Source organism: Varanus komodoensis, unplaced genomic scaffold, assembly GCF_004798865.1.
Source record: "Varanus komodoensis strain SLA01 unplaced genomic scaffold, ASM479886v1 scaffold5, whole genome shotgun sequence".
NCBI classification, from domain to species: domain Eukaryota; kingdom Metazoa; phylum Chordata; class Lepidosauria; order Squamata; family Varanidae; genus Varanus; species Varanus komodoensis.
Window position 1 is genome coordinate 24276578 of NW_025336087.1, and position 13324 is coordinate 24289901.

General features: G+C 40.6%; 1 long non-coding RNA gene across 1 annotated transcript in view; it reads left to right on the forward strand.

Moving 5' to 3' along the window:
* The window catches only part of LOC123031632, a 37146-nt gene extending 25191 nt beyond the window's left edge, over positions 1 to 11955 (forward strand). The window contains exon 3 of the long non-coding RNA XR_006416338.1: positions 11758 to 11955. This is a non-coding gene — a long non-coding RNA (uncharacterized LOC123031632). The remainder of the gene's footprint in view (positions 1 to 11757) is intronic.
* Positions 11956 to 13324: the final 1369 nt, after the last annotated feature.

Genomic DNA, 13324 nt, shown 5'->3' on the forward strand with positions numbered 1-13324 from the left:
TTTGATTACCAGAAGCAGCAGCTATTTTCATTTTGTAACATGAGAAGAGTAAAAAATATCATAAGGTACTTAAGGGACACTCAGACTGGCTGGATGGTGTGGAAGAGCCTCGTTCATTATTTAGTTGGGTCAGTTTGTTTCAGGACATTAGGTTCAAGCAATAATTCCTGCTGCATGAAATTTATTTTTGGTGGAAAGGATTTATTCTAGTGCAGACATAATAGACAATGCAGTGCCTTCTAAATGTTATGAACTGCAATTCCCATCAGCTTCAGTCAGCATGACCAATAGTCTAGGATCATAGATGCTATAGTCCAAAACATGTATAACAACACACATCTCTACTATAGCAACAACAGTAACAAGACAGGCAGAAAAGCATTTATTAAATAATAAAGGCATTTATTATTATTACCAGCTCAATATATAATACTTTACGGTTCACTGAATTCTATGTTAGGACAAAGTCCAAACCTACAGCATCATTAACTGAAGTTTGAAATAAGCAACAATATGTTTTAATACAAATTTGAGATTACCTAGAGGTGTTTATTTGAGTGCAGCTCTTCAGCTTCCAGAAAACAAAGGGCTGGATCCACTGAAATCAATGGAACAGAAGTTATCTTTTAGCATTTTACAATGACTGTCATTCTGGACTGCGGCTGGAGGCAAACTAGGTCTGATGGGCAGAGAAGACTCTTATATTCCACTGAGCTTTTAATGGTTTTTAATGTTCTTCTCTGCTTTTATGATTTGTTCCTGCATTTATTTTTATTTTCATGATGTGGCAATTCTCTACTGCTTATGTTGTTCGTACTTAAATTGTACATTGCCTTCAGCACTGATAGGTGGAGGGCTGATTTATAAATATGTCTAAATGAATAAATAGCATTCCTCCTCAAAACTGTATCAGAATTGCCTTCTATCTTGTTTGATGCAGATAACTGTGTCTTCCTTTCTCTCTCCTTGGCAACAAAACGGGCATTTTCTCTTTAAAATCTGCCGTGGTCTCAGCATGCATGTCATCCATCCATGCAGCTTTCCTCTTCATGTCAGCTTAAAATGTGAGAGGCTATCAACACCTCAGCCAGTTCAGTTTATTCTTCCACACATTTTCTCTTTTTTCTCTCGCTCTCTCTGACGTCTCAGCTCACTGAGAGGGCCAAGTGCTCCAGGCTACAAGTCTGTACAGCTTAACCTCAAAAGTGCAAAACCAAATGCAGAGAAGTGGGGAAGAAAAAGACTGCGTGAAATTGCAGTGCAGTCAGTACATGGCCAGTTTGTAACTGGCTGCTACCTCGGGTCTTCTAACTCGTATAATAGTAGGCTTATTCATAATTTACACGTGCATTTGCGGATCATTTTGCTTTCAGGGCTCTTAGTGTTCTTCTGTCCTACTGTTGTGAATGTGATGTTTATGCCGGTGATTTCTGGCAATGTGGAAAAATAAACGTGCAAAGCTAGTAGCACTTTTGGGTCCATTCTGAAGCAAATCAGAGAAGCCAAGGAAAACCAAGGAATGAATTGTTCATACAAATTAATTTTATTTGGGAGAACAGTAATCTCTGCTTGCAAGGGAAAAAGGGTGTGAAGGAACATGGTTGTATGCTAGACAATTCAGTTGCAGGTTGGTCAAATGGAAGGGACATTCACTGACGTTGCTGCACCGCAACTCCCAGCGACATGACCCTTTAGCCAAGCTGTTGTAGGGTTTTGCCACCCTCTTGGTCTAAACCTCCCAGAAAGTTTTGGCTATTGGACAATACAGAAAAGTAAGAATACAATCAATGAATAACAGTTAAGTCATGACCCAGAGTACACTGTCACAACCCCCAAACTGTTCAGTCTCAGTACCAAATACCAGCTGGTTCTTAGTCTGCCTTCACAATCAACTTTTCTTAAGTGGACATCCTTCAGATATCTTGGTCTTTTACTCCCATGAGTCCTAGACAGGATGGACAATATAAATAGTATTGGAAAAGTCCAAAAACTCTGGAAAGTACCTGGTTGGAGGAGGCTGCATAGAAGGGCCAGAGGAACTGTGGTAATGCCCTTTTGGTTTGGATATCTTCAGAGCACAAATGGCAGTTGGACCCCACTGTCTACATAGGATGCTGCCTAATACTGAAACAGTTCATTGATCTATCTAGCTAAGACTCAGTATTGTCTCCACTGATGGAGAATGACTGCCCAGGGTACCAAGCAGGAGTCTTCCCTGGCCTAATCTGAAATGCCACAGAATGGACCTGAGACCTTTTGTGTGCAAAAGGTGTTCTGCCATGGAGTATAGCCTTTCCACATGCCATAATTCCGTATTCATGTTTGAGGGCAAGCTGAATTTCAGATGCTAATTTGAAGTCATCATTTGGGAACTGTTGATTTACTACTGATTGTTTATGAATTCGTATAGCAATATAACCTACTCTCTTCTATATTGTATCTCTCTATGTTTCTCCCAAGCAGATGAAAAATAAAGTACTTAACAAAATACAGTCTTGCAGATTAAACTGAATAATTCCTCTGTAGCAGACATAAAACAAAGAGGATAATGTTATTTCAAAATCTAGATTGATGAAGCCTTGGAGATCTTTCTTTGCATAATAACTTCCTCAGATTTGCAAAATGTACTCTTTGTATCCTGTGCACTTGGTTCCAATACAAATGCAATCATTTTAAATCAAAGGAACCCTGCTGCAGTAGGGACTCTTTGAAAACTAGATCGAATCTGTACACTTGAAAAAAACTGTGGAAGATTTGCTGCTACCCTTAGATAATCTAACCCAGTCCAATCCTGTAAACATTTAACCGGAAGAAAGATCTACTAAATTCACTGGGACTTCCTGGTTAAAAATGTGCAGGAGACTGCAGCCTTAAAGCAGTATGGCATGCTGCTTCATTAGTGGGCACTACTTACTTACTTACAGAAGCCAGCTGGGAGGTCATCTGAGCTGGTACTGCAGGATTAATTATTTGGCGAGACAATAATGAGTATCACCAAAGGGGCCTGCAGAGTTCACTGTTAGTGGAAAAACTGTGATTTGTTTCTGCTCTTTTTTTTTGGTCCTCTCAATACTTAAAGGATTGCTGCAAGGAAGTTTTCATTCCAGTTTATGGCTGCTGATAGAGTGTAAGGAGCTTTAAGTTATGGATAGAGGTTAGAAGCAGTCATCAAACTTGGGATGTGATAAGTAGAGCCAGCTTCAAACAAAGGCATGGTTGGGTACTTGCCAGGGGCCCACAGCCCACAGAGGGCACCTTGACCAGAACTTCCAGGAGTGGCATCTCCTTTTTATCATTGCAACCTGATTTGCCTGAACTTCACCCTGGCCCAGACAACGGTGGTGCTGGTGAGAGGGGAGAGCAGGGAGCGGATGCCACAGCAGGCTTTCTTTTTGGCTCTCTGCCTGTCAAGTGGTAGCCAGTAGGAGAAAAAGGGTGGACGGCACGATTGCTGGTGACACTGGCAGTGAAAAGGTGACTCACAGAGGAACTGGGGCATTGAGGTTGACTTTTGAGGGCCCTCAAAAATCTTCAGCTGGCACTGGCAGTAACAGCTGTTGTTTGAAACTTCATCTATTCAGGGAAGAGGGACACAAACAGCACAGTAAAGGCCAGATGACTCTTTGGGGGAGTTGGGGAAAGGAGGGTGAATGGGATGGAGTGTCTGGGAGCAACAGGTACCCTTTGTCTGGGAGCAAGTTCCATGAAATACAACAGGATGAACTTTTTAGTTCTTGTTGTGCCAATTAAATTTAAAAGTAAAATTTCACAAACACATTTGGCAAGACGTGCCATTCCATTTTAAGCAGTGTCTTCATAGATTTTTCCCCCGTTTACAGCCATAAAAAATTCAATAGGGGAATAGAAGCTTCACAAATAAAACGGGATGAACAACTCATTGGCACAAAAAAGCACAGTAAACAGAATGGTTGTTTATGCTAAGAAGCACTATTTTTGATAAGCGACTTTTCATCTCTTCCTTTGTATTTGCTTTCTATTAAACGGAAGAGAAATTGCAGCTCCCTGGAAAGATGGGAAGCAAATGCAGAAGAATATCAGGTTAATGAACTTAAAAGTTTGCAAATGGCTGCCGTAGGCCAAATATGGACTCCCATGAGCTTCTATGCTTCTCTCTGCTCCCTTGTTCTTAAAACAGCTTTGTACAGAAAAAATCTTGAGTATTTTAATAAACAAATAATTAGGAATATACACTTTTTTGGGGTGAGGGCATAATACAAGATTTCCTAAAGTTAATAGACCAAAATGCAGTAAGCTCAATGAGCTGAGTCTGCTTCTGGTTTCTCCTGACTTGTGCACAGGAAAGACAAATCTATCAGTTGTGGAATCTCATATTTCCCATCTTGAGTTTGATTCATATCATACATTATTTTTAAAATGCATACACATCTGTATAGTTCATGAACATTTCCTCCAAGTTCTGCCTTTTTTACATAATTTTCCTTAATGCACACTTTTGCTCCAAGTACTTTGCAAATAAACTGCACGTCCAGTGCTATTTTCATTAGCCATAGTTATTTGTGTGCATCTTATTTTGTATTCATTTTTGGTTGGAAACTTGACCACAAAATTTGGAGAGGTGAGAGAGCAATTGTGCTGTAGTGGTTTGGATGTTGGACTAGACCTCAGAAGTTCTGGTTTCTAGTTCTCATTCAGCCCAGTTTTTCAGCTAACTTTGGGCCAGTCACATATTCTCATCCTAGCCAACCTCACAGGTAAAGAGCTTTTCATCGGCTTTTATCTGATTATCTTGCTTGAATGTTACCTGATTATCTTGTCTCCTTTTCATTTACAGAAAAAGTATAGCAAATATTTGATTCTAATTTAATTTCATTTAGTCCCACCAGGAATTAGATAAATATGGCTTTTGATAGCAAGTTTGGGTCCAATGGAAACAAAGAATTAGCACAAGATGGCAGCTCCATTCCCAGTACAGAATTTAGCTGGACTGACAGCTGAATTTTACTGCAACACTGACACTGGCTTGTCTTTCTTCCACCACATTGGGTCCTGGTTACCTGAAGGAGCGCTTACGTCCATATATGCCCAGCCGCCCCTTGAGATCAGTGGGAGAGGCCCTTCTCCGGGAACCCTCCGGGAAGGAAATTAGGAGGGTGGCTACTCGGAGGAGGGCTTTCTCTGCGGTGGAACCCAACTTATGGAACACGCTCCCCAGAGAGGTCCGCCTGGCGCCGTCGTTATTTGCTTCTCGGCGCCAGGCGAAAACCTTTTTATTTAAGCGGTATTTTAACTGTTAGTATTAACTGATTTTATCTGGCCAGGGCGGCTTATTTTATATTGTATTTTTTGGATTTTTAATGTTTATATTAATTTATTGTTGTAAGCCGCCCCGAGGCTTCGGCGAATTGGGCGGCATAAAAATGTTTTAATAAAAATAAATAAATAAATAAAAAACAATAAGGTGTGATCAGTACCAGGGGCCACCTGGGCACAGTTCCTGTAACTGTTTTCAATCATTGCTGACTTCCAAAGCATGAGATAATGAGAGGTGAGATACGGCATTTCCTTCTACCACTAATATCACTTCTATCACTTAATTATATTTAATATCTTTATATTTAACCTCTCTGGAGAAACTGATGTCATGTTCTCACATAGGACACTCCTGTGCATGTTCACACAGAAGAAACATTCACTATGTCAGATGAGGATCATTCCCTACTTAAGATGACAAGTACGCACACACTCTTGGGCATTCGCCTCACTAGATTGTTTTGGATTGTATACCACCCACGCAGCCCTGAAGGGCTATGAGAGTGGTATATAAATTAATTAATTAGGGTTCAATGGGAGTTACATCCAAGTAAATATGTGTAGGATTCTGTGGCAGGCACTAAAACTGAAGGGGGGCAATACAGTTTGAGCAAGAATTAAATGTTAAGTGCAAATTAGAGTTAGACAAAACAAATGGAGTACTGCTAGAGGTAGTCAACACCCGAAGCAACATCTCTAAGTGCAATTAATTACAGTTAAAGGTTTCATATTTGTTTGGGGGCATATCTTAGGAACTGGAAATGCATTGTGAATATTAGATTCTTCTCACAAGACTATGCAGATATAATGAAGTGGCTTTTAGCTTATTGCTACTGTATTGTGGTCTTATTGGAAGATGTTAAAAATGTGCAATGAGTAAAAACTGAAAGCGAAATTAGCAATACATGATGTAGCTATTAGCATGAGCCAAGAGTATTTTGAGGAATGCTGCTTTTTTGGTGCTGCTTGTCAGAAAAGCTTTCTGCCTTTTCATCTTGTGGCTCAGGAGTAACTAAATGTGAGGCGTTTTCCCCATTCCCCTTACTCTCCAAATCCTATCATGGCTCAAATTCTGCTGTCTAGAATTAAGTTAAGATGTTTTGCTAATGCATTTGACTTACTCAGAATCATTGTAGATGGATTGAAATGGAGTTGTAATGGGTTTTGAAGTTAATGCTTGCTGTGGGAAAATTGTTTTATCTCAGTTGGCTGACCTAGGTTATAGATACAGCCAGCACTTCAGCATTTTCCATCCAGGGCTGCTTCCCAAGTACAAAGATTAAACTGACTGAGGAGCCTTTCAGAAGATCCTTTCAGGCTGTCATTTTGGAAAGTCAGCTGCAAAGTTTAGTGGATCATTTCTGTTGCTATAGCAAGTAAACATATTTATCAGCTACAAAGACCTTTTAGCCCCCTGCTAATTGAGCAGTCGGCCATTTGTGGCCCACTGATCATCTAAATGAGAAGAACTTAGTCGGGGGAAAAAGATGTCCAGCTTTTGTACAGTTCATATGGCAATGGATGTGTCCATAATATCCAATTAAGGCTCATACTTTATTCTTTGGTATCCTGAAGCATATTAAAGAGGACAGAGAGGCAAATGTACAATGGTGTGTGTGTGTGTGTGTTCTCGTGCACACACACACACATACAAACCCTTCTTGCGTTTGTGAAAATGGTCTAGATTCCACTTTTTAAAGGTAAAAACCATTTTCTACCTTATATTGCACAACAAAATAATACAGAGTTCTACCTCAAAGACTGTGTTGCTTGCAGCTGACATCTTGGATTCAAGTCCTACTCCTTTATTCACAGTCTTTATCTGCTATACAGGAATAATAATTCTTAGTTTTTCTTCAAGTAAGGATTACTGATAGAATACAATATTTTGTTGTATTCAGTGGTGCCTTTACACTTGTAGAAGGATGTGGCATTCATTTTTTTTTTTTTTTTTTACAATCATTTCATCTAGAGCAGTTCTCCATGCCATATCCCATACCTTTCCCATAGATCCTCCAAAACAAATTAATTAGCTTTATCCATAATCAAAACAAAACAAAACAAAAGCGTAGAGTGCAGCCACTCCTTTGGCCCCCTGGGTGAATCCACACTCAGAACTCCTCAGCACCAGCAACCAGGAACCAGACACACTGGATTCAGGACACACCCATCCAATTACCGGAGGGAAACAGAACTTTATTGAACAGAAACACACAATAGGATTGGAGGGTTTAAAAGAGTGAACTCTCAACAACATAGAACACACACACAAAAGGCAAGGGGAAAGAAAGGGAATTAGAAAGCAGCATAGACACACAAAGTTCAAATCCTAAACACAATTTACAAGCATTTTGACCATCTCAGACTTAAAACAACAAAGCTAACTAACCTGCCAGACGGGATACTTAGTCGGTCTTTCTCGCAAGTAAGCTGCAAGGCATAGACGAACAGAGCCTAAATGCAGCAGAGCCTGAACAGAGCCTTTGGTAGCAACTGAGTTCTCTCTGGAGAGAGAACAAATGGCAGCCTGAATGCCCTCCTTTTATTCCCCCCCCCCGCCCCGACCCTCAGCAATCAGAGTCTTCAGTTCCATGGGGTGACATCTCTGAACATTCCCAGGTAGGACCTATTGACTTGATGTCCCCACCTCTCCAGTGCCCTTCCCCTAAGAATGTGAACTGCCCTGTCCTTGGATGATTTGCAACATCTTCGATGTTTTTCCTGTTCCTCCCTCTGCCAACCCTAGGCACCAAAACAGCCTTGAAACTGCCCCCTAGGCTCTGTGTAACCAAGTCTTGCTTTAACTCCTTCCTTCCCCCTTGGTCACTGAACCCTCTCCACTACAAAGACACCTCAAGTTCTTTCCAGCCCATTTGTGAAGACATTTTCAAATTTTGGTAAAATAACAAAACTAACAAATGAAATTCTCATTCATTTGCCTTAACCAATTTCAGTGTTGTTGTTGTCATGTGCCATCAAGTCATCTCCAACTTATGGCAACCCTATGAATGAAAGCCCTCCAAAATGTCCTATCCATAACATCCATGATTACCTGTTCTAAATTCACGGCTGTGGCTTCTTTATAAAAGAGATGCATCGTCTCTATAAAAAGCCACAGCCTTGAATGTGCTCCCCAGAGAGGTCCACCTGGCGCCAACAGTATAAGCTTTTTGGTGCCAGGACAAGACCTTTTAATTTTTCTGTAATTTTAATGTTTCTGTAATGTTAATATTTTATCTAAGTTTTTTCACTCAGTCATGGATTAGTTTGTATTAGTTGAGTGTAGATGTATTTATTGGATTTTGCTGTAAGCGGCAATGTATTGGACGGGGTAAAAATACCCAAATAATTAAATAATAAATAAATCTCATACTTGGTCTTTTAATTCTTCTGCCTTTGACTTTCTCTTGCATGATTGTCTTCTCCAATGAGTCTTGACTTTTTCATGTCTGAGGTATAACAGTTGCAGTTTCATCATTTTTGCTTCTAGGGAAAGCTCTGGCTTGATTTGATCTAGGACCCACTTGTTTGTCTTTCAGTTGGTCCAGGATATTTGCAAGCTCTTCACCAGCACCATATTTCAATCACATCATTTTTTTCCGGTCAGCTTTCTTCACTGTCCAGCTTTCACACCCACATATGCAATTAGGAATACAATGATGTGAATGATCTCGGTTTGGTCTCCAGCAATTTCAATAAGTACATTTATCCCCAGCATAGATGGGGCCAAGATGTACGTTGGTACCGTGTATTTGTCAAGAGGACAAGCCTATTGGAAAAGAGAAATGTGCCAACCATAATGCAGGGCTGCAAACCCAGTTGAATGTATGGTGATTCAAATCCAGATTTTAAAGAGCTCATTATGCAAAGCCCTCTCCAGATGGATGGATCTTCCTAGTTCACTTTCCCCATATTTAATTTTTAAGCTCTAGCTCTTCTGAGCCCATGAAAAAATTTGCAAATTTGGGTGACTTCTAATACAGAAACTGAGCAAGAAAAATACTCAGTGTCTCAGGATTAACTCTCAGGTGGCATATGGTGGTGGTGAGGATACTATGGATAGAGGACATTGGCAAGCACCAGGTGCCCTCCTTTGGCATAGCAGAAGTGCTTTCTTCTGCCACAAAACTAGCTTTGCCTACAACCCAAAGGACTTTGAATGCCTGAAATGTGTAAAATAAATGCTATGTCATATCATCATATTTTCTGATGAATCTTTCATTATGGTATTTTCTCAAGAGATTTCTTTGCATTCCGGCTGCCACTTGATTTGCTAAAGAACTGGCTAAATTCTTGGCAGTCACCAAGAGGTTAATACTACAGATGGTAAGGCCAGCATTGGTCCTGCTGGTGCTCTTGGATGCAACATCTAAGGGCTGCTGAGCCACAGAAGAACAGCTCTGTCATGTGGCAGAGTAATGCACTCACTTCAGGCAGTGGATTTGTTATTGCCGTTAAAGAGCAGAAAATGCCCAGTCGTTTAATTTATCATTATAGTGTTGTTGCTTTTAGCAGAAGGGGAGATTGGGATTTAATGGGCAATTTCCAATTTGACACAACTGCTAATGTAGAGCATAAGCAACCTCCAGCACAAGGCTGATAGCATTTGTTGTCCTTATAGGTTTTCTAGAGAAACCTGTCATGCCAGCAAACGCTATTTGACTTACGCCAGAGGTCACTCATACTTGTGCAACAAATCTGTGGCAATGTCAAACTGGATGCTGCCATATTTTAAACATTTGTACATCAGTTCTTAAAATTAAAGGTGCTTCTGAGCTTCTCCTCTTCTGAGTCTTGGAGCTTCTAGTCTCGTTTCCAAAGTGGAACCAACAGACAAGGATCTTTTCCCTGCTTTTTCAATTACTCTTATGTTCATGTTTTGTATAAAATGCACTAGAAACAGTGCAGTTTTCATTCCCTGTGTGGAGGGCTAAACTGGATGCGGTCTTAGCAATGTGCCAGGCTCCCGTGTGGATCTTCACGTGCTGGAAACAAGAGACAAAGTGAGGATGTTTGGATCGATGTGCTTGTGAAGGTCCTGTGATCAGAAACCCTGACAAGGCATGGCTTGTGATGAAGCAACTCTGTGAACATATTCAGCTGAACATGTTTATGTACACTGTTCAGTCCTGTCAGGGATGATAGGATATCAGGGTTGGAGCTTTCATGAACTCCTACATCTCTGTATCCGGTTTAAGGCTATACATGAACATGCACTTGCTTGAACAGTGCCAATATGCATGGTAAATAGCAAATCCACATTTGCTTTTCCAGCAGACGACATAGACTTTGAGTTTTGATGTGATTAAGCACTTTTTTCATGTCCGCATCTCTCACCAAATATTTCAAATGCTCTACTAAAATATCTTAAAATCAGATATCTCAACTTCTATAATCTTAAGCACATATTCTTAGGGTTCTATGAATTTTGTTGACTCCATCTCATCTGTGTTTTGCAGATTGTCAGACATCTTTCATTCTCACATCTGCTTATTGACATTAGCTGACATTTTATTTTGTATCATTTTTATTTTTAACCAGAATGTTCTTCTATTTGGGCTAAGTCATACTAGCACTGATGTGCACTTTCACAAGTATGCTGCTTTGTGCTAACTAATGCAGATTGGTGCCAACCTCTGTCTCCTAACAGTAAAAAAAATGGTCTGCTGAATACATGTGACTTGAAAAAAGTTGGTCCAGGGCAAGTGCAGAACGCAAGAAAATCCAAACTCAGATGACCCTGTTAGCATCCCTAAATACAGTCACTCTTCCTTCTTAAGACAATATCAAGTTTCCCTAACGTTTGGTGGTTAGCCTGTAACAGACCCATCCTATAGTCCTTGCGGGGCATGTCCCACAGACCATGGGATAATGTGCCTCCCTCTCCCCCGTCCCACCCCAAGCACAGACACAGAATGACCTTGCACGGGAGGATTTCAGCAGGGAGTTCCCCATTCCTTCCTCACCAGCACTTGGCAGCTTCTTTTCTGGGGTTGTTATTGTGGCTGAGGAACACTGGGAGTTCTAGGACTAACATGTGCATGATTAGTCTTAGATTCAGTAATCTCTTAAGAAGTATTTAATTGAAATGCTGCGGAGCACAACTTTTGTATGTGATCTGTAATTACAATCATATAAATACAGAGCCTATGGTGATACCACAGAATTCAATAGAAATCTGAATTTTGTTGGGTTTTAATAATGCAAAGCAAGTTTCCAATTATGTTTCTTATTATTTTGAATGAAAGAAAAATCATTGCATGATAGGGGCAACCTACTGATTTGCTGATGCCTGCATTGTTTCAAAACTTGACAGAACTGTGATTATAATAAGAAATAATATTTCAGTTCATTGCCAATTAAAAAGTCTTTTGAAAAACTATTAATTCCAAAGAAAAGAAGCCATTATTTCCTGGCAAATTTGGAAGGTCATATTTTAGCACTTGATTTCTTATTCTTTTTCAGAAAACAAGCTAACAGCACTTGATTTTTGTGCTATGTACCTGCTGAAGAGGCCCATTTAGCTCTGCTCAGTCACAAGTGAAACTGCTTACCTCCAGATGGACACTTATTCGCAAGTATTTTTCAACTAGTTTGACCTTATTTCTCAGAAACCAGACATTCTCCAGGGCAGGTTGTGGCTAGTAAATCAACTGTAGTGTTAATCAATAAAAGTAATCAACCCCTGAGGCCATGCCTGTCTATTACAATATGTTAGCAACCAAAGATTGTGGTCGCTACAGAAACACTGTCAGAAAGTAAACAAAATGACACTCCGTGCTCCCCACCTGTGCAACAAGTTTTCTTTTTTTAAACAACAATAAATACAACTTGACATCCCACTTCTAATATCAACCAGTTCAGCATCCTTAAGGGATAGTATCCTAGCATAAGATTTTTTTCCAGTTAGTTTTATTTTCAATTGATTTAATGTTTTATTGGAGTTTGCAATGACTGGACCCAAACACAGATCAACACTCAAAGTGGGCTCTGAAGTCCTTGCATATTGGTTTGAAGTGCAATTCTTACAACAAAAATGCACTTGAAAAATGTCTGCATTCTACAAATGTGCAGGAAAACTGTACACAAACACACTTTAGACAATGGGAGAAAATGTGAATATTTCAAACATGTAAAATGGACATGCATGAAGATTGACAGAGGTGTACAGAATTATGCATGGTGTGGAGAAAGTGGATTGGGAGACATTTTTTCCTCCCTCTTTCCCTTTCCCTCACCCAGGGTCATCCCATGAACCTGACTGTGGGAGGATCAGGACACTTCCTCACACAGTGCAAAGTTAAACTATGGAACTGGCCTCCGCAAGATGTACAGCCACCAGTTTGGCCAGCTTTCAAAGGAGTTTGGATGAACTCAAGGAGGAAAAGCTATCAATGCCTACTAGTCCTGATGGCTCCAGGACACTGATGTGCATCATTTCCCAAGGAACTGGGACAGGAAAATGTTGGTGCACTCACATTCTGCTTGTGGGATCCTGTGAGCACCAGTCAGCTGATGTCTGAATGCAGTATTAGGCTGGATGAATCCCTGGTCTGATCCACTGTGTATTTGTGTGTGTGTGTATGTATGTGGACCGTAAGGAAGGCTGAGCGCTGAAGGATTGAGGCCTTTGAATTGTGGTACTGGAGGAGACTCCTGCAAGTGTCTTGGACCACAAGGCGATCAAACCGGTCAGTCCTAGAGGAGATCAACCCTGACTGCTCTTTAGAAGGCCAGATACTGAAGATGACACTCAAATACTTTGGCCACCTAATGAGAAGGAAGAACTCCCTGGAGAAGAGCCAAATGCTGGGAACAATTGACGGCAAAAGAAGAAGGGGACAGCAGAGGATGAGGTGGCTAGATGGAGCCACTGAAGCAGTTGGTGTGAGCTTAGGTGGACTCCGGGGGATGGTGGAGGACAGGAAGGCCTGGAGGAATGTTGTCCATGAGGTCACGATGGGTCAGGCACAACTTCATGACTAACAACAACAACAACAGTGTATGTGTGTGTGTGTGTGAGAGAGAGAGA